General features: G+C 32.7%; 1 protein-coding gene across 1 annotated transcript in view; it reads right to left on the bottom strand.

The window, feature by feature from the left end:
* Nucleotides 1–19,376, bottom strand: part of LOC128997988 (uncharacterized protein DDB_G0283697-like) — a 78,152-nt gene that overhangs the window by 49,591 nt on the left and 9,185 nt on the right. The window contains exon 2 of the mRNA XM_054423882.1: nucleotides 5,876–5,931. The gene's annotated coding sequence lies outside the window, so the exon portion shown is untranslated. The remainder of the gene's footprint in view (nucleotides 1–5,875; nucleotides 5,932–19,376) is intronic.

The raw sequence follows: 19,376 nt of genomic DNA, 5'->3' as shown, positions 1-19,376 counted from the left end.
TTCCAAACATTCCAACCTTTAATAGAGCCATTACAAGAATTAAAAAAAATCGCCAAAACAGAGAGGCCTCGAAAGGAGATTCTCCCAATGACTCCATCTAGAATACCAATAATACCAAGATTACAACCATTACAACAATCTACTCCACAGAAATTAGATTTTGGTCTTTTAGCATCAGACTATTTAGGAAATTACCTCAGTAAAAGTAGTATGACAGACACTACATATGGTATTAGACGAGAAGCAAATAAATTTTTTATTGGAAATAAGGAAGTTGATATTGCCAATGATGATGTTACAATTGCAAATAAAACCTACAAGGGGACAAAAGGTTTGTGGCAATTGTTAACTTTAAAAGAACCTGAGGATTATACTCCGGCTGATTTGCAAAATTATAAAGAAATTTTGGAAGCTACAAATGGACATTTAAAGAGTTACAAAGATGGTGCACCAATTTCAAGTAATAGACATACTAAATATCTTAATATAATTAAACCTCTTTTTAAATCTGTTGGTGAAGGTTTGAGACAAGTGACTGGTAAGAAAATAGACTATATTTATTGGGATGATCCTAATGAGCTTGTAGATAGGTTAAGACTTCTTTGGCTAAGTCGCCAAGCCGGTAACTCAGGAGTGGATAATGAAATAGATTCCATTATTGAGGAATTGAGAGAAAGTGGAATTATTTATTAAATAAAAATATGTTTATAGATAAATTTTATCGTTTATATAATCCATATAATAAGCCTGCAGAACCCAGGGCTAGTAGTGAACCTACTTTAAATTTACAAGACGATAGTTGGAATGGTTTAAACCGTAAACTTGGTAATGTTAAAGATGGGGAGTTTGTAGATGATGTATCAACTTTGGGACAGACATTAACTAGAAAAGGTGATGTCTTCTTACAAGGTAAAACTAAATATGAGTTTTTAGAATCCAAGAATAAAAATTGGAATGCTAAAAAACAGAAAATTACTAATGTGGAAAAGGGTGAAAGTTTAGATGATGTGCCCACTTTACAACAGACTTTAATACGAACAGCTGGTAAATTTGTACAAGACAATAATAATTATGAATTTTTAGAATCAGAGAATGGTATTTGGAATGCTAAGAAACGGAAAATTACTAATGTGGAAAAGGGTGAAAGTTTAGATGATGTGCCCACTTTACAACAGACTTTAATACGAAAAGAAGATGGTAAATTTGTACAAGACAATAATAATTATGAATTTTTAGAATCAGAGAATGGTGTTTGGAATGCGAAGAAACAGAAAATTAGTAATTTGATGGAAGGTACAGATAGTAAAGATGCTGTGAATGTTTCACAAGTTCCAAAAATGGAAGCAGGCTATTGGAGTTTTAATAGTAAAAGGTTAGTACGTGTTAAACCTGCCATTGATGACACTGACTGTGTTATAAAAGAACAGACTATAACTTTTGATAAAAAAGAAAAATGTTGGGATGCCAAAAAACAATTCATAAGAAATCTACCAGAGGGGGAACATTTGGATGATATTTGTCTAATGTCACAATCTATGCATTATGATGGATCAAAATTTGTATATGGAGAAAAAAAATTTAATTTGATGGAATATAATCCTGATTTATTAGTTGCTGACCCCACATCTTTGAGTGGATTTAAGTATATAGATAATAGACCATATATACCAGAAAACTATGTATTTAAAAGAATGGAAGATAATCTATTGATTGGGGCTAATGGTGATGTATTTAGAGTTACAGGAAAGGATGATGTTATAAAAAATGAATGAAATTGCATACGAACTTCATAAACCTGCAAGAAAGAATTTCATTAGAAGGTCTTTCAAAGTATTAAGTATAAATGAAACCGTACAAATAGATTTAATTGATATGCAAAACTATGCTAGAGAAAATTCTGGCAATAAATATATTTTAACTTTAATAGATACATTTTCTAAAAAAGCTTATGCTGCTCCACTAAAGAATAAGACAGGGTTAGTGGTTACAGAAGCCATTAAAACCATTCTACCAAAGGGGGTTAAAAACATTCAATCTGACAATGGAAAAGAATTTTTTAATCAATATTTTAGCAAACTAATGAAAAAATTAAATATTAATCACTATCACACATTTTCTACAACTAAGGCTGCAATTGTGGAGAGGTTTCAGAGAACTTTAAAGAATTGGTTATATAGGGAATTTAGTGCTCAGGGGAGTTATAAATGGTTGGATTTACTTCCAAAGTTAATTCGAAAATATAATAATAAAGTGCATAGATCTATAGGAATGAAGCCTAACCAAGTAAATGTTAAGAATAGTAAATATGTACATGAGAGGTTGACTTCTAAAGTAGAGCAAGTTAAAAAGCCAAGATATAAGGTAGGTGATAGCGTAAGGATTTCCAAGTATAAACATGTTTTTAGTAAAGGTTATACTCCAAATTGGACAGGGGAACTATTTACAATAGCAGAAGTTAAGAATACAAAGCCTGTGACTTATATCTTGAAAGATGAAAATGGCAATATAATCAGGGGAGGCTTCTATACAGAGGAGTTGTTAAAGACCAAATATAAGGACATGTATTTGGTAGAGAAGATAATTAGGAAAAAAGGTGATTCGTTGTATGTCAAATGGCTTGGGTTCCCAAGTAGCCAGAACTCATGGATTTCCACTAAGGATGTCCAAGGGAGCACGTCATAAGCCGGGAGCATGCCCGAGTTCACGCACAAACCTCACATGATTTTGAAAATATACATGGGAATGGATGTGGATTTGAAATTTTAATAGAGTTTGAACATTTATATAGGCTTGTATTGGACGAGATCCAGGTCTTTAAAAAAGTGGCCAAAAAATGAGCCATATTCCAGACGTGATTTTTAGTATTAACAAAAGTAGAAAATTTATATAGGGGTGTATAGGTCGAGAGCTGGGTCTTTAAAAAAAGTGGCCAAAAAAAGCTCTTCCATTTTTTTCTCATTTTTCCCCTATAAAAAGTGCCCTAAAAGTGCCTCTAAAACGCCGAAAGTGAGGTATCTTTGTGGGTTCACCACTACTGTTATATTAATATTTATTAAAACCACTAGTGTATACCAATATCCAAATTTTGGAGGGTAAGATTCCGATCTGTACAATCAGAATAGGTCGAGAAAAGAGACGCCATCGTGACGTCACTGCCCAGAGGGGTCCATTGGGGTCCAATTACGCAACCCCAAGTAGCCAAGTTGTCAAGGAGCAGTCAGAAATAATGCAGTCAGTGGTTTGTTCTAACAAATTCCTCCTTTTTTATTTTTTTATTCCTTTAAGTATTCAAGTTGTCAATAGGTATGACATAGGCCAAGTATCCCAATAGCCAATAAACTAATCAGGACACTAGCCATTCATCCAAATACCCAATGATTTTGGTTGTTAGTTATCCATCTAAGTAGAAAATAGCGAAGTAGAAAATAACCAAGTAACCAATGTTTTAGGAGGCAAAATAATAATGGGAATTGATTTAGTCAATTACATAACTAGAAAATAAGCCAAGTACCCGTATAGTCAATAATCTAGGTGGCAAATCGGCCAAGTATTTATGTAGTAATAGTAAAAATATATACGACAAACTAGCAATGAAGTCAAGTAGCCAAGTTGTCAAGAGAAATCGGAAATAAAGCTTAGTTTTTCTCTCTCATACAATACTCTGTAGGCTTCCTTTTTCATTCTTATAGATTCAAAAAACAAATCAGTTTCCTATTTTGCAAGACGTGTAATAATATCTCGAATACCTGGTCCAAGTTCACTTACATACATACTTACACGTCTATATTTACAGATATCACGATTATTCAAAGCCATTTAGATAGATAGTTAAAGTATTTTTAAAGTTATATTACAGTTGGTTTAAATTCATAATTTCATAATATCAGTATGAAATTATGACTCATGAAACAAGTACTTACTTCATAATTAAAGTAGTCATTTAAAAAACGTCAATTGTTTTTATTTTTAAACTTGCGAGTCACTAATGTGTTTTGACAATGAATGTCCAAATATATAATTAGACAGTTCTACAATATTCATAATAAAGAGTTTCTATATTGTGATTTCAGCTGGGTCTACAATAGAAATTGGCTATTTATTCAAACACATATGTTCTGTTTTATTATTCACTCTGATGTTTTATTGATTCACACTTGAATAAAAGTATTAAACAATATGGGACAAATCTCGATTTTTCTAATTTAGGATTGTTGGAATGCATATTTAAATACGATTAAAGAAAACAGTTGCATTTAGACAAACTAAAAATATGTGTTAAAATATTACAATGTCATATGAACGATCCGGAATAAAATTGTGTGCACTTGAGAACTTTTAATAAAAGGAAGACCCGGGCAAATAATGTATCACGGGTCTTCCTTGCCGGACAAACCATTAACTTATTTTCCGGACATTGAATAATTGCAATGAGTACTTGCAGTCAAAATCAATTATAGTTATAAATATATTCTGCATACATTCTGCATATTGCAGTTAATCGGATTCAGATTGTAAGATAGATTGTTTCAGATTGCTTAACATTGTTTTTTTTTTAGGAATTAACTTAAATCGATTCCATCATTGTTTATTTAGTTTTCTTCAAGGACAAAGTTACTTAAATAAGACATTCCATGCCTCTCTATGTCCATGAATATCATCCAATTGAACATCATGTAATGATTTTTCATATTGAAATTGCAAGTGTCTTTACCCATAACTTATAAAATAACGTTTGATTGATACCAGCACGCTCTGAATTCATCTACAAGTGAAACTTATGATGAACTGGTTGTACTAAGATCACAATGAGACTGAATTTGCCGAAGAACGGTTATAAGGGTTAGCTCAGACCCGAGAAGAGAAATCTATTTTAATGAAACTACGCACAGACAATAAAGTCTATCAACAATAACTAATTGGCATGTTGGCTGGTCCGTGAAGAGTTTCTTTTAAGAAACATGCGGGAGAATAACATGCAGAACTCTGTGCTCTGCTTTCATTCTGTTTTCTGTTGCCGTTTATTTTTGGGAACGTTATGTTTTGTGCATCTTCATGAGAGACAACCTTTGGGTTTTCTGTTCACCTCTATACAAGAGAACAATTTTGACTTGTGTAATTTTATTTTACACTTAACTTGTTCATGTCTAGTTGTGCTAATGACTTATGCATATAATCATATACTACAATATATCTAACATAACTTAATCTGCAGTAGAGGTTATTATGCATTCTGTGTCTAATTATTTGGCTTTAGAAAATGCTACAACTTGACGGGTGAAATATTATTCAATTTTGAGTGTTAATAGAAATAGTATCATGATAAGCATTTAAGTAAATGATAAAGTTAAAAATGATATAACGCCAATTTCACTGATGTTATGGACAACTAACACTACCTTCCGCAAACGCAAATGTATATATTATTAAAATATCCTTTACCGACATGTATACAGATCGTATTAAATGGACACGTGTCCATTCCTACATGTAAAGGTAAGGAAATTTGTGAAAAAGTTATCATAGACAATGTGTTTTATTTAGTTTAACGATAACAACCATAGCATTTGGTAAGCAGACAGAGGTTTCATACTTTTTCTGATCATCGTAATTTAAAAATATCCAAAATCAAATTGTAGGGGTATACCACTATGTATAATTTCATTGTCATTTTAATGAGTGTCGTGCTCAACCTCTTTTAGTTGCAAATTATACAACTGAAAAAAATAATATAAATACGAGATGGTATGTAAGGACAAGTCCTACTTTAAAACTAGTTCAATCATAACTATGGTGTTTATGATAATATACAGGTTATAATTACTTGAAGTTAAAATTGTTTAGCAAAGTAATATATTAGAAAAATGTTATGTCTTACCTTAAAAACTAAGGTGTCAAGTCAGTAGGAATCCGTATCAATACAAATTGTGGCCTCTGAAAATAAAAAGAACATGGTAAATATAGATTTCCAACTCACAATCGTTAATACAAACACAAATGATATACTTTTAAAAGTAGGTTTTTTCTAATATCTTGAATACATTTATACTATCTTATGTTTATGTGTTTCCTAATTTGTTTCATCAGAAAGTCGAATTAATAGCAAAAATATGTAGTTTTATGTTTTAAACTTGTCTAATTTCAATAAGTGGTTGGGAAGTGATACATACTTCTAAAACCTTGCAACTATTTACGCTAACCAACACAAAACAACACCCACATAACTAATGGACAGATAACAATAATGCATTGCACGACTTTTTTGTCAAGCTGACGAATACACTCCAAGTTTTTTGGGTTACGAAACATAGGTTTCGATTTAACTAAATAACAATTTTTTTAACTAGTCATTACTTTTTAATAAATTGCATAATCAAAATAATTATTTTAATAGGAGTTGTCGTGGCTAAAGACTTAAATATCATTACTTTATGTACCATATGGATACACGTAACATTTTTAGTGAGCGTTTTCGGTGAGCGCCATAAGATTCGGTTAAGATTTTCAGAACTATAAAAATCTGATATTAGTATTTTATTGCAATATACAGGGTGGTAAAAAAGTCCCTGGACAGTTAAATATTAAAAGAAATAATGCAGATAGAGCTACAATACTTGGTACAAAGTTACAGGGCATAAAATTATATTTTAACACATATTCAGTGATCCAATAACTCTTCAGGGGGACGGCCCACAAGGAGTCGGAAGAAAATCTTAAATGGAATCATAGGTCAATATGCACATCAAATTAAAGGTCTTCTTTAGTAGAATACAATGCCGCAAACCGCACTTCAAAAGGTTGATCCTGCGCAAAATGGCAGATGTTCAAAGATTTCTTGAATCCGCCATTTCGAATCTTTGAACGACTGCCATTTTTTACTCAGGCATTCTTTTGAGCTTGAATTTACGGCATCGTAATCTACTAGTGAAGACCTTTAATTTGATGTGCATATCGACCTATGCTTACGTTAACAATTTTCTTCCGATTCCTAGGGCTGTGCCCCCTGAGGATAAAGCGTATAATAGCTATGTAAATTAAATGAATCTTTGAACAACTGTCATTTTGTGCAGGGTCAACCTTTTGAAGTGCGGTTTGTGGCATTGTATTCTACTAAAAAAGACCTTTAATTTGATGTGCATATTGACCTATGCTTCCGTTTAAGATTTTCTTCCGACTCCTTGTGGGCCGTCCCCCTGAAGAGTTATTGGATCACTGAATATGTGTTAAAATAAAGTTTTATGCCCTGTAACTTTGTACCAAGTATTGTAGCTCTATCTGCATTATTTTTTTAAATATTTAACTGTCCAGGGACTTTTTTACCACCCTGTATGTATTGCAGATACAAAAGCTTTCTCTCCTGAGAATATTCTATATTAGTTGCAGACCTGCTGGACATTACTGGAGGTGTTATTGCAGCCCTTTTTGTATTTGGGGGTGAAAGTGGCCAAAGTTACGTGACATATTTGCTCAGGCGGTGCATAATATGTCATCAAACCTAACAAACAACTGTCATCACTTCTTACTTTCCAAACAAAAATCGTTTGTCAAATCTCAAACCAATCTTGTGGCTTTTTAAGATCAGTTAGTATTTCCAATCAGGTAATTGTAACCACCTTTTATTATAATAGCTGTTAATTTATTTTTTATTTCCCATACTCCATACGAACTATATCTGTTTTTAAAATATATCTAAACAATCAACGGAAGAGTTTTGCCTTAATTTTTGAATTAGGGACTTGTCTGACTAAAAACTTGATTAGCAAAAGCTACTACCTCAGGAAAACTCATATACAATTGTATATACCATTGGTATACAGGTACTCATTAGAAAATTAAAAATTTGAACACTGGCCTTCCATTTTGGTTTTACAAAAGGATATGGAAAACGTAAAAAACTAATTGTAGCGCATGTTTATAACAAATCATCCACATAGTTTGCTATCAAATTACAAAATAATGTACAAAGGGGAAACACTTAATTATAATTTCTTGGCAAATATTACCAAGAAGATTACGCGTCATTGGGAAAAACATTTATGTTTAAATACGGATTATTTTACTCGGCCTTCCCCACAAAAAAACGTAATTTCAAAGTACTAGACACATTTTTAGGAACCTTCAGGTAACAGTTAAATAAATAATATTCAAATTCAAAGATTTAAATTCAAATATATTTTATTGAAGAAATTACAACAGCTTGGCCTCGCCAAGTAAAAAAAAAAAACAACCTTTCGGCGAGTTCTAATTGATGCATAAAGAGACCAAACGAAATTTTTTAATTTATTCTCAATAATGAATTAATATTTTTCTTATACTAAATTAGAATCTAAACAAACATTAAACAGCTGTTTAAATCAACTTACTGTTAAACAATGTGCATGTGAATATAGCTATTAACACGTGGTTTTGCCATTGACTGTAACTCAAGTCGAAGTAGGCATCTTATTTATACTGTTCGTGTTTCGTAACTGACGTTTGAGTGCACTGACTGAGATTCTCTTTTTAAGGTTGGATTTTACTATTTCTTATGTACTCTTTTTCATAATACCAAGGGATAAGTATTATTGTTTATATAAAGACTGCTGTATTCAGTTGAATTAGTTTAAAGTTCGTTAGATAACAAGAATCGAATAGTAAACAAAATACGCTTTTTACTTAAACCGGACAGATCTAACCTTAACTTGTCTTCAACCGATCCGTAATGATGATGTTTTTATACAGGAATACTCCTGAAAGAATTCCCTTAATTTATACATATTTGCCTCCAGGATTGATTAATTGACATAAAATGAGGTTACTAACCTGATCGTTGTTTTAGTCATCACGACAAAATATAGGATTGATTGACAACAGGTTAGTAACCCCATTTTATGTAAATTTCCTTAAACACTTGCACTTATCTTTAATGTTATAACTGTTAGTTATGACATTAAAAAGGTCTTTTAGGAAGTAAGAAATATAAATTTTACTTTAAGAAAGATTTAATTTAGTACAAAGAAAACTAATTACGCTGCTTTACATAAATATTCTTATTTTAACGGGATTATCTCCAATAAATTAGCATTGCAATTTTTCATAAAAAGGTTTTAACCTATTGATGGTGGTTTTGCTAAATTACCACTATGGTTTGAAAATTTGTATGGCTATAAAACATATTCAAAGTCAATTGATTGTGTAAGGGAATTTCAATTGGAATAAAACTATTATGCCAAATAGTCCAGTCAATGAATGATCCAAAAGTAGGTGTAGAGTGCGTGAGCAGGTAACTAAGCGATTCCTTCATAAACTTGTTCAGGGGGCTTAGGGTGTTAACATACCAAAAGTCCTGACTCCTAGGTGGTGAGCCAGGGGGTGGAGGGGGGGAAAAGGGGGGGAAAAAGGTACGCATTTTGGGTTTTTTGATTATATCTCGAAAACTATCAACTTTTTGTATACTATAGTAAATTATAAAATTGAAGAAGATTAAATTTTCTACAAGAAAAGTATATAATGTGTTAATTTTGGTTCAACAGATTACGAGTTATAACTTATTTAATTGATATCTTATTAAAATACGCCTTCCATAAGAAATACATGTAAATTAGTATGCGAAATGGGGCGAATCCTATCCGCCCAAAGGAAATATAACTGATATTCTGGAAATCTTGACAAAATTTCCAGTAAATTGACACTTTAATCATGAAATTTTGTCAAAAATTAAAGCGAGGGTGAGCGTTTAAAAATGGGATGGTTTAAGTTTTTTTTTTATATTTCCAATAAAAAAACACCAAAACTCGACATTTTGTTACCTCGCCCTCGCCTTAATTTTGGATCAATTTTAATGATTAAAGTGTCAAATTACTGGAAATTTTGTCAAGATTTCCAGAATATCATTTATATTTCCTTTGGGCGGATAGGATTCGCCCCATTTCGCATACTAATTTACATGTATTTCTTATGGAAGGCGTATTTTTATAAGATATCAATTAAATAAGTTATAACTCGTAATCTGTTGAACCAAAATAAACACATTATATACTTTTCTTGTAGAAAATTTAATCTTCTTCAATTTTATAATTTACTATAGTCTACAAAAAGTTGATAGTTTTCGAGATATAATCAAAAAACCCAAAATGCGTACCTTTCTCCCCCCCTTTTCCCCCCCTCCACTCCCTGGCTCACCACCTAGGAGTCAGGACTTTTGGTATGTTAACACCCTAAGCCCCCTGAACAAGTTTCTGAAGGAATCGCTTAGTTACCTGCTCACGCACTCTACACCTCATTCCTTGACTGGACTAAAACCCCAGCGAGAGAGCAATAGCTTCATTACATTAAAAGTAACAGCTGAAGACCGAAAAATGGTTGTCACCAAACATACCGATGTGATATAAGGACTTGGGTTACACGATGAAAATTTAATTGTACCGTTTCGAAACAAATGAAATGAAATAAAACAATGCTTTATTTACACGTTTTTTACAAGTTTTACAACATTTCCATATTATAGAAAGGTCCATGTCTCACACAACAGACTCGCAATTTTCCAACTTGGTCTTGTCAGACCGTCAGCTGGGTTGGCAACACACTATAATTGCTAGATAAAAAATGCATTATGTATACATTAAAATTACCTTTCTGCTCCATTAACAACTATTATTTCAGCTTATACAACCGTTTCGAAAATAATATGAATGTGTTTATTTTATAACTACGGTTTCCAAAGACTAGTGGTGAGAAATGTGTACAAACAGCACTTTAACTGTTCAAGTGCGTTTATCTCGATTTCACCCTATCGAATATTTTTACATTGCAGTGTTTTATTTCGGTGATTAAATGTCCAAGGTTTGTAATAAAAACAATTTTTGTAATTTATGAAATGTGTACGTTATGTATTATTTTACTAACAGAATTAATCGCCATCGAGCAAGGCTCGGTCCCCCGGTACTTTTTACTGAACTTCATAATTTATTTTTACCGTGACTCTTAAGGTATTCGTGTTGTTTACATATTAAAGTATTCATATACTAATATGTATAATATGTATGAATATTCATACATTAAAAATAATAATTTGTTGTTTAGGCCTGTAGCTTATAAATTTATTTATAGTATAAATGCTGAAACTATTTACATTTAACACATGGATTTATGGATTTAACACATTGTATTAGTTAGTGCAAGTAGATAGATCACTCCCGTGATTTAAAGAAATGTTAACTGTAAGGCAAATGCCATATTATTTTTTATATTAAATAGAACTTCCTATTGATTGAGTGAACGAATGACTTTCCCCGTTCAAGGTCATCAAATGACTTGTCGTTTATAAGGTTACCCAAGAATAGCAGCAGAAGAAGCAGGCTTAGATGGGCTGAGCTTCAGTAAGACATGTTGACATCAATGTAATCACGGTAATCCATACTTATATTTATATATTATAATAAGATAAATGTTTGTAATGTTCAATCGGTTATTAATATTCCTAGAACCACGTGCTTCTGAATATTTGGATTCACCTATTCCTGACAAGACTTCAAGTGTTACCGTTTCAACTAAGGTTATCAATTATGGTATCATCCAAGGCAGTTTTGTCACAAGATTCATTGGTGACACTCATCTAAAACAAATTACTACACAATCGATTAGGAGTCTTGATGGAGTATCCTCTTTACTAACAAACAGAATTCACAACGTATTACATCACAAATTGTTGTTAAATTTAACCTTGAAATGGATACAGCCATGGACTTAATTTTCCCTCTTTATATATATTAAATGTAAATTGTATTAAATAAATGTTTATGATAAATGTCTTGGTACTAAATAAATAGTATAATAAAGAACTAAGATTAACTAACTAAGCTCTAATAGGTATACAGTATTATTAAACTAAAATACATGTTCAAATGTATAGTCATACTGTTGCATAGTACAGTAAATGTTTTTCAAATCGTGGTTGAAATCGTTTTCTCTGTGTGAATGCGATAAACTTTCAGTTTAATACTAAGAGAACGCTAAACATAATTGATCTACCGCACTACATAACATATTTTTTAAATCAATTATTACGCACAAGAAAATTGAATACGACTCCTTCTTAGACTAAACTGCTCCGGATGAGAAGTGCTAGCAAACCTATGCATTAGTCATAAAAACTATTTTGACTAGGTACTTTGAACATTTCTGGCTCTATAGGTTTGAGCCAAGGATAACAACTATACACTAGGCGAGTAAAACGATCATTAATTAGGATAATATCATAAAAATGTAGGTAGAAGTTGTGGTTTTGTATAACATCCTTACATTTATCTTCAATCGTATTTAGTCTTATCAGGTTGAAGATTAAGATATTTGCCTGATTAGACAGACAAATCTTAATGGCATTGGAAAACAATGTCATATCTCCAGATTACATTACTTGTGTAGGTATTCCATGTGACCGTGCGGTTATAACGTATACTTGACGATTCCAGTTAGCCCTGCAATCAGCTAAGTGTGTTACAAGTCATAACACTTAATACTCTATGGACTTGATTGTATTTTTGTTAGCTAAATGTAGTATGTCTATGAGTTGTATTACGGAAGTATGCATTGATCATGCTCGTCTTTCTGGATGTGTGTTCTTATATCAAATGAGTTTTCAAGATATGATTAGTGTTATGTTTATTCATAATCATCAATTTAATCTCATGTCCCTCGACGTCTCGATCAGTAAATATTCGGTGAAGGAGGAAGATAAGTACATCGCAAGTCGTTAACACATCTGGGTCATTAACGTGGATGCAATACGTGAGCGCGGTCAAGGAGACTCAGTCAGTTCAATGAGAGTCTTTCGAATGCTGTATTTAAGGATTCTTCTCCTGCCAGCTAGTTTTCCCTCACTTTCGCAACTTGCAAAGACCTCAGCGTCATTGAACAACAGGACGTATTGTATACATTCAACTGTTAAAAACAACGTTATTGTCTCAGGTAAATCGTATAGCATTTGTAAAGTCATATTTTGAACACTAATTCGGATGTTTAATCTGTTTGATTAAACAGATGTCTACTATTATTTGATGTCACCTGTCTATTATGGATACGATATCTACCTGCTATAGGATTCCCTCTCAAAGTTTGACAAACTATTACTTCCGGGGGTTCATTTGTGTGTTGTAACCCTAGTAGTGTCTCGAACTGTGGTGCAAGGGGGACAGGTTCGATTCCCGATTAGAGACGTTTAAACCACTTTCTCTTAAAACATGTGCTTGACACTGTTATTGGAAATGCAACTGGCGTAAACATTTACAAAAAATAGGATGTGTATGAATATAAATAGACACGACATTTGAACCACAGTAAATTGTGTGTTTTGTGTGTTGGTTTGGTCGGTGGTTCGTGGCCTCTTGACACATATCGAGTGGTTAGTTGGGTGCAGCACCAGCGTGTACGGTGGCGCAATATGTGACGGTGTCGCAACCTGCATCACGTAATATGTTAAATAATCCGCCCCAGCTACATGGTTATCCATCATGTGTACCGTTTACGAATGTCACATACAGGTGCAAACTACTTGAGCTCTTCCTCAGTAACTGAGGCGTCGACGCTTCCATGGGAAGAACACTATCCAGAAGAGCAACGTATCGAAGAAGAAATGCAATGACAATGGAATTCCCTGTGTGCCAATCGTTAGACAACCTGTTGTTAACGTAAAATGCACTGCACTCCTGAAGATGTTGCTAAGTTGGTATAATTGGCAGTGGAAAGATTACTTCGGTAGCGGTATTATCGTCAAATTGAGTTAAATCCAACAATTTAACTTCTTTAAACTTCTATTAACGAATGTTATAAGACGTGAAGCATACTTCAGAGCTTTAAGCCAGCCTAAGGGTCCTATATATATCTAATAGTATAGTTTCAACAGTTCAAATGTACCAAACCCTAATATGGGGAATATTATAGGACCAAAATAAATATAAAATGGAACTCTTCAGGTATTATCAAAACAATTATTAAATAAGTGATATCTAGTACAATAAAAATATGTTTTGACCCCCAAAAATTAGCACAACCAAGGAATTTGGTACAAATGTTTGGAATACCTTCCTTTTGAACATAATAAAAGTCCCCTAAAATTGAAGCTGTGCTATGGCCGCCATATTGGAACATGGCAGCATATTTCTGTATTTTTGGCTATGCTATAGTGACTTAATTATTAGAGATACAGGAAAAAACTAAATGTACGAAATGTGGTCCATCTAAAAATACACATCTGTGATTATGTATATTTAGTTTTCTATTTATCAAAAACAGGCAAAACCAATGGAAATAATCGACGGTTAATTTCAATGTTTACCATAATTCATCCCATTTAGTTAAATAGTGTGATAATATAAAATCTTAAAATTTAACTTTATTTTATGATTAAAATAACTCCACAACAGCTAACCTGCAGACTCAGCAAATTTCCATTTTATTGGATGTTTAATTAAATGTATATAAATAAAATTAGGTTTAACAGGTACCTAGGTTTGCTGCTACAGGGAGGGTAGTATAGTGTATTTTTTAGTGAAATATCAATAGCTTAGTATAAAATAAACTAATTTTCCAAGTTTGATCATAATAAATCCATAAACAAGCAAACTACAACAGTTAACTTATTCATAAGATTAGCATGGGAGTTTTAAATGTACAATTTACAAATTGAAATATACAAATCCCGAAAGGGTTTTCAAAAGGAGATGGAGCAAGTTATTTAAGTAATATTAATTCGTATCATATACCCATTGTACCTAATTTAGAAGTGTGATTAGTTCTCTTTGTACAAAGGAGTGGACTAAGACATTATTTTCTTCAATTTATTAAATACAAGAAAACTAGTTCAATCTTGATCGGAGCTCTATTTTTCCTGGAGTTGAGCAAGTCAGTTGGCTTTTTGTACGTCACCGACAGTCGAACAGACAGTAACTGGGATACGAGATATATAGGCGTTGTATTGACATAAACTACACTACTAGACATAAAAATAAAAAAAATTTCACAACTCTACTAAAAGCGTTTACAAACTGTAATTCTATTTATATAGGCCTACATATATATATTGGCACAGCACTCATAACCATATTCTATTTCTTAAATTGTAACGCATAACAATACAAACATATTTTAACAATTTTACAGTGCATTATATTCACCAGTATTTATAATTTGCAAAGAAAGCTTTTATATTTGCCATGATATAATATAAACTGGGTTTATTCAAAATAGAAATAAAAACTAGAAAGATAGGTGGTCTTTGGACTAGGCATGAATGGTTTATGTAAAAAAAATTCAAAATTGCTTGAAATAATTATATTTTTAGTCGATATCACATTAATAGAAATTGATAACCTGTACTATTTTTAACCGTTCACATGGAACTGGTCATATTGATGTGTGTGTACATGTTATGGAGACCTTGTAACAAAATGATCAAATTATTCTCGGTAAATGAGTAAATTTGAAATTAGGGTTTAATATTTACCTGAATGTTCTAAATTTCGTTAATTATTTGTGTAAATGTAGGCTACAAGGATTTGTCATACTTCGTGTTGAATCACTGGCTTATGATTTACATATCATTTTCGGAAGAACACAATAATTTAGTCGAGAGGGAAACATTGGCGCTAACATAACTATTTGAGAACAGTTAAAACAAAAAGATCCTACTAAAGATGGACGCGTTGCAGAAAGTCAACAGTCCCGGAAGGTCAAATAATGTATACCTGTGCCGCTAGGTCAAAAACTACAATGTTTGCAGTGTCTGTAGATCAAAAATCCCAGTAAGTCAAATAGTACAGTCCGAGCTAAAAACGTGGTCTATGTTAAAGCAATTGACTTATTGGGAATTTGACCTAATGCAACAGCAGTTTTAATATAACGAAATAAGATAAAATAAAAGTTCAGTTTCGCTGAGTCAACAGTGCCGGAAGGTCAAAAGTATAATCTGTTAAAAACAGCGATAGTCCTCTCGACGCATGACTTCAATAATTTCGTGTTTTGGTGTACTTAAAGTTGTGCAAAAATTTTGAAAATTGGCACAGAGCTTCTTGGTTAGTCCTACTCGATGACTATTTTGTTGGAACTTTAAACTATTTACCGATCTAATTAATAAAAATTGATATGTATGGTGAAATAGTTTTAAATCGTGATTTCTAGCATGAAAAAGTTAGCATGCGAGATTTTTTTTGTTTTTGGGTTAAGGAGGTTTTGTCTGTGGCAAAGTTGTAGCCAAAAGTGTGATGCGTAAAATATATTTTTTTTGAATTTTTTACAATCAGTGGTTCAATAGATAACTTGGGTTGAAGAGGACGGCAAATTTAGCATTTCGCAACGCATGGAAAGAACTACATCGTACGATGCGACTGCTGAGTGGACTTTTAATTTACAGTTCTAAGAACAAGAAAAAGATGAATATACAGATCACCAGTACATTCATATTATTTATAAAACATATTTCTGTATTACCAGCTTACATTTTTCACTTATAAGAATACATCATAAACAGGGTGTTAAAAATAAGCGGGGAGATACTTTACCTAGTAATTCCTTGGGTCAAAATAAACAGAAAATGAAGGATAACATTTTTTCCAAAATCGTTTCGTTAACCAGATATCCGCCATTTTGTATTTTTTACATACAAATATTTATCTTTACACTTTTCCAACCGATGTTTATGAAACTTGGTATGTATCCAACTTGGTATGTAGGTAGGAGAGACCCATGTTATAAAAAAAGATTCATCTCGATTCACCCTAAAATTTCAAAATTTAACACTTAACTACAATATAATATACTTTACTACACCACAATATTTACGTATCACCATAAAACTTTAATAAAATAAAACGTTCACATTTTTAAAATCCAAAGTAAATCAATATATTCATATAATCAATATAAAAAAGTGCACTAGTACTTACTAGTGTCCAATAACAATTTGATGGATTTAACCAAAACCTTTTCTATTTAACTTATTTTCAGCCGTTAAATTTCAAACGATACGTTTTAGCTACATCATTAACATTATTATCATCATCATCATCGTTTGAGTTTGGGTTTGCGGCAATGTATTTTTATAATTAAAACCTTTAATTATATATATTATTCAAGTTCCTGCATCAAAATATAAGAGGATTGTTAAGCAAAATAAACGAGTTGGAGATATTTGTTGACGATGAATGTCCAGACTTTATCTGTCTAACCGAACACTTTTTAAAAGCAGAAGAAGCTGAAAACTCCGCAATCAACGAATACATGTGCATAACATCTTTCTGCAGATCAGGAATGAAAGGCGGGGGAGCCGGCATATGGGCCAAACCCGGAGTTGACTGCAAACCTCTTGATTGTGATGAGTTCTCAAAAGAGGGTATTTGTGAGATTGCTTCTGTTTCAATAACTATAGATGATGATGAGACAATTTTGCTGTTGGCTGTATATAGACCCCCTTCAAACATGCATGCAGAGTTTTTCGATATTATAACTGACTGTATCAATAAATATTATAATCGGCACAAAACAATTGTTGTTATGGGTGACATTAACATAAACCTTGCTTGTGACACACTTATTGCTCAACAGCTTACGTCAAACCTGGCCTCATTTGATCTTCATAATATTATAACAACTTACACTAGAGAAGTCAATGGGTCTCGTAGTCTCATAGACCATGTGTATACAAACAAGAGTAACGTCAAGGGCTTTGTCACAGCCTCAGGCCTATCTGATCACAGCGCTCAAACTGCAATTTTGCAATTCAATACCACTCCATTAGCTCCGAAAACCTTTTTAAAGTATGAAAGATTGTTTTCTAATTCTAACATGGACTTATTCTCATATCTTATCTCAAAAGAAAACTGGGATGAAGTTTATGATGCAGCAGATTTGCAATCCAAGTTTGACACATTTTTAAGCAAAATTAAATATTTATTCGAAAAATCATTCCCCATGAAGTACAAAAAAATCAATAAAAATACAACTACAAAAAAGATAAAGTCACCTGAGGTTACGAAGTTTAAGGAACAGCTGTTTGCCCTATATAACAAAACAAAAAATCTTGATTCGTCCCACTACTTGGTTCACCATTACAAAAAGTTAAAAAATCAGTATAGACGTTTAATAAGACAAATAAAGTCAGAGGACACTTTAAAGAGAATTGAGGGTTCAGACAATAAAGCAAAAACTATATGGAACATAATAAATCATAGACGACCATCTACCAAAACAAATCCCACAGAAATAATTCTCAAAAATGATAGTGGCGAAGTCATCAGAGACCCCAAATGCATTTCCAATCAGCTTAACAACTTCTTTTCAGATACGGGTAAATACTTAAGACATACTTCATCCAATAATACAGATATTAATAAAAGAGCTGTTGGTTCACTCTTTTTACGTCCAACTAGCGAAAAGGAAATTTTAAGTGTCATTAAAAGTCTAAAAAATAAAAAGTCTTCAGGGGCTGATGAAATATCTCCGTATTTACTTAAAAAGATTGCACCATATCTGATAAAACCCCTATGTCATTTAATTAACACTTCATTCTCTAGTGGATCGTTTCCCCAAGCGCTGAAGGTGTCAGTGGTCAGGCCTATATTCAAAAAAGGAGATCCAACGCTTTGCAATAGCTATAGGCCCATATCAGTAGTGTCTGTGTTTTCAAAGATATTTGAAAAAATCATGGTGATAAGGCTGTGGGATTTTTTCAGGACAAATAATATCATATCCGAAAACCAGCATGGATTTACAAAGGGCAAATCTACCACTTCAGCGATGTTTAAATTAATAAACAAGGTGGTTTGTGAATTAGATGCTGCAAACTATTCTGCTGGTTTATTTTTTGACTTAAGCAAAGCCTTTGACATGGTGGACCATAACTTATTGCTGAAAAGATTGAGCAATGTGGGCGTGAGAGGATTGGCTTTGGATTGGGTCAGGTCATTTCTTTGTGACAGGAGTCAATATGTAGAGATAAGGGCACTAGATGAGGCTGGGTGTGTTAGATCCTACCCTTCTGCTGAGAATTCTGTTGCAAGGGGGGTTCCTCAAGGCTCCGTCCTGGGACCAGTCCTTTTTCTAATTTTTATTAACAACCTTTCTTCCTGCACAACATCCTCAAATCTATCATTGTTCGCCGACGACACCTCTCTTTCGATTTCTAGCTCTGATTTTCTCAATTTAGAACAAATTAGTTTTTTGGAAGCAAACAGTATAATCCAATGGTTTGACGACAGCTCATTGAAAATTAACACAGAAAAAACACAACTCATTAACTTCCGCTTATCAAATCGCTCAAATGGATTCAGTCTCCTTCTCGACGAAACCGAAGTTCATCCAACACCAAATGTCAAGTTTCTTGGATTGATCTTGGACGAGAGACTTAGTTT

The sequence above is a fragment of the Macrosteles quadrilineatus genome, unplaced genomic scaffold (assembly GCF_028750875.1).
Source record: "Macrosteles quadrilineatus isolate MER2022 unplaced genomic scaffold, UCM_ALF_1.0 Scaffold_7__1_contigs__length_78375512, whole genome shotgun sequence".
NCBI lineage: Eukaryota > Metazoa > Arthropoda > Insecta > Hemiptera > Cicadellidae > Macrosteles > Macrosteles quadrilineatus.
The sequence above is the reverse complement of the archived record's forward strand: the minus strand, read 5'-3'. Positions and strand labels throughout refer to the sequence as shown.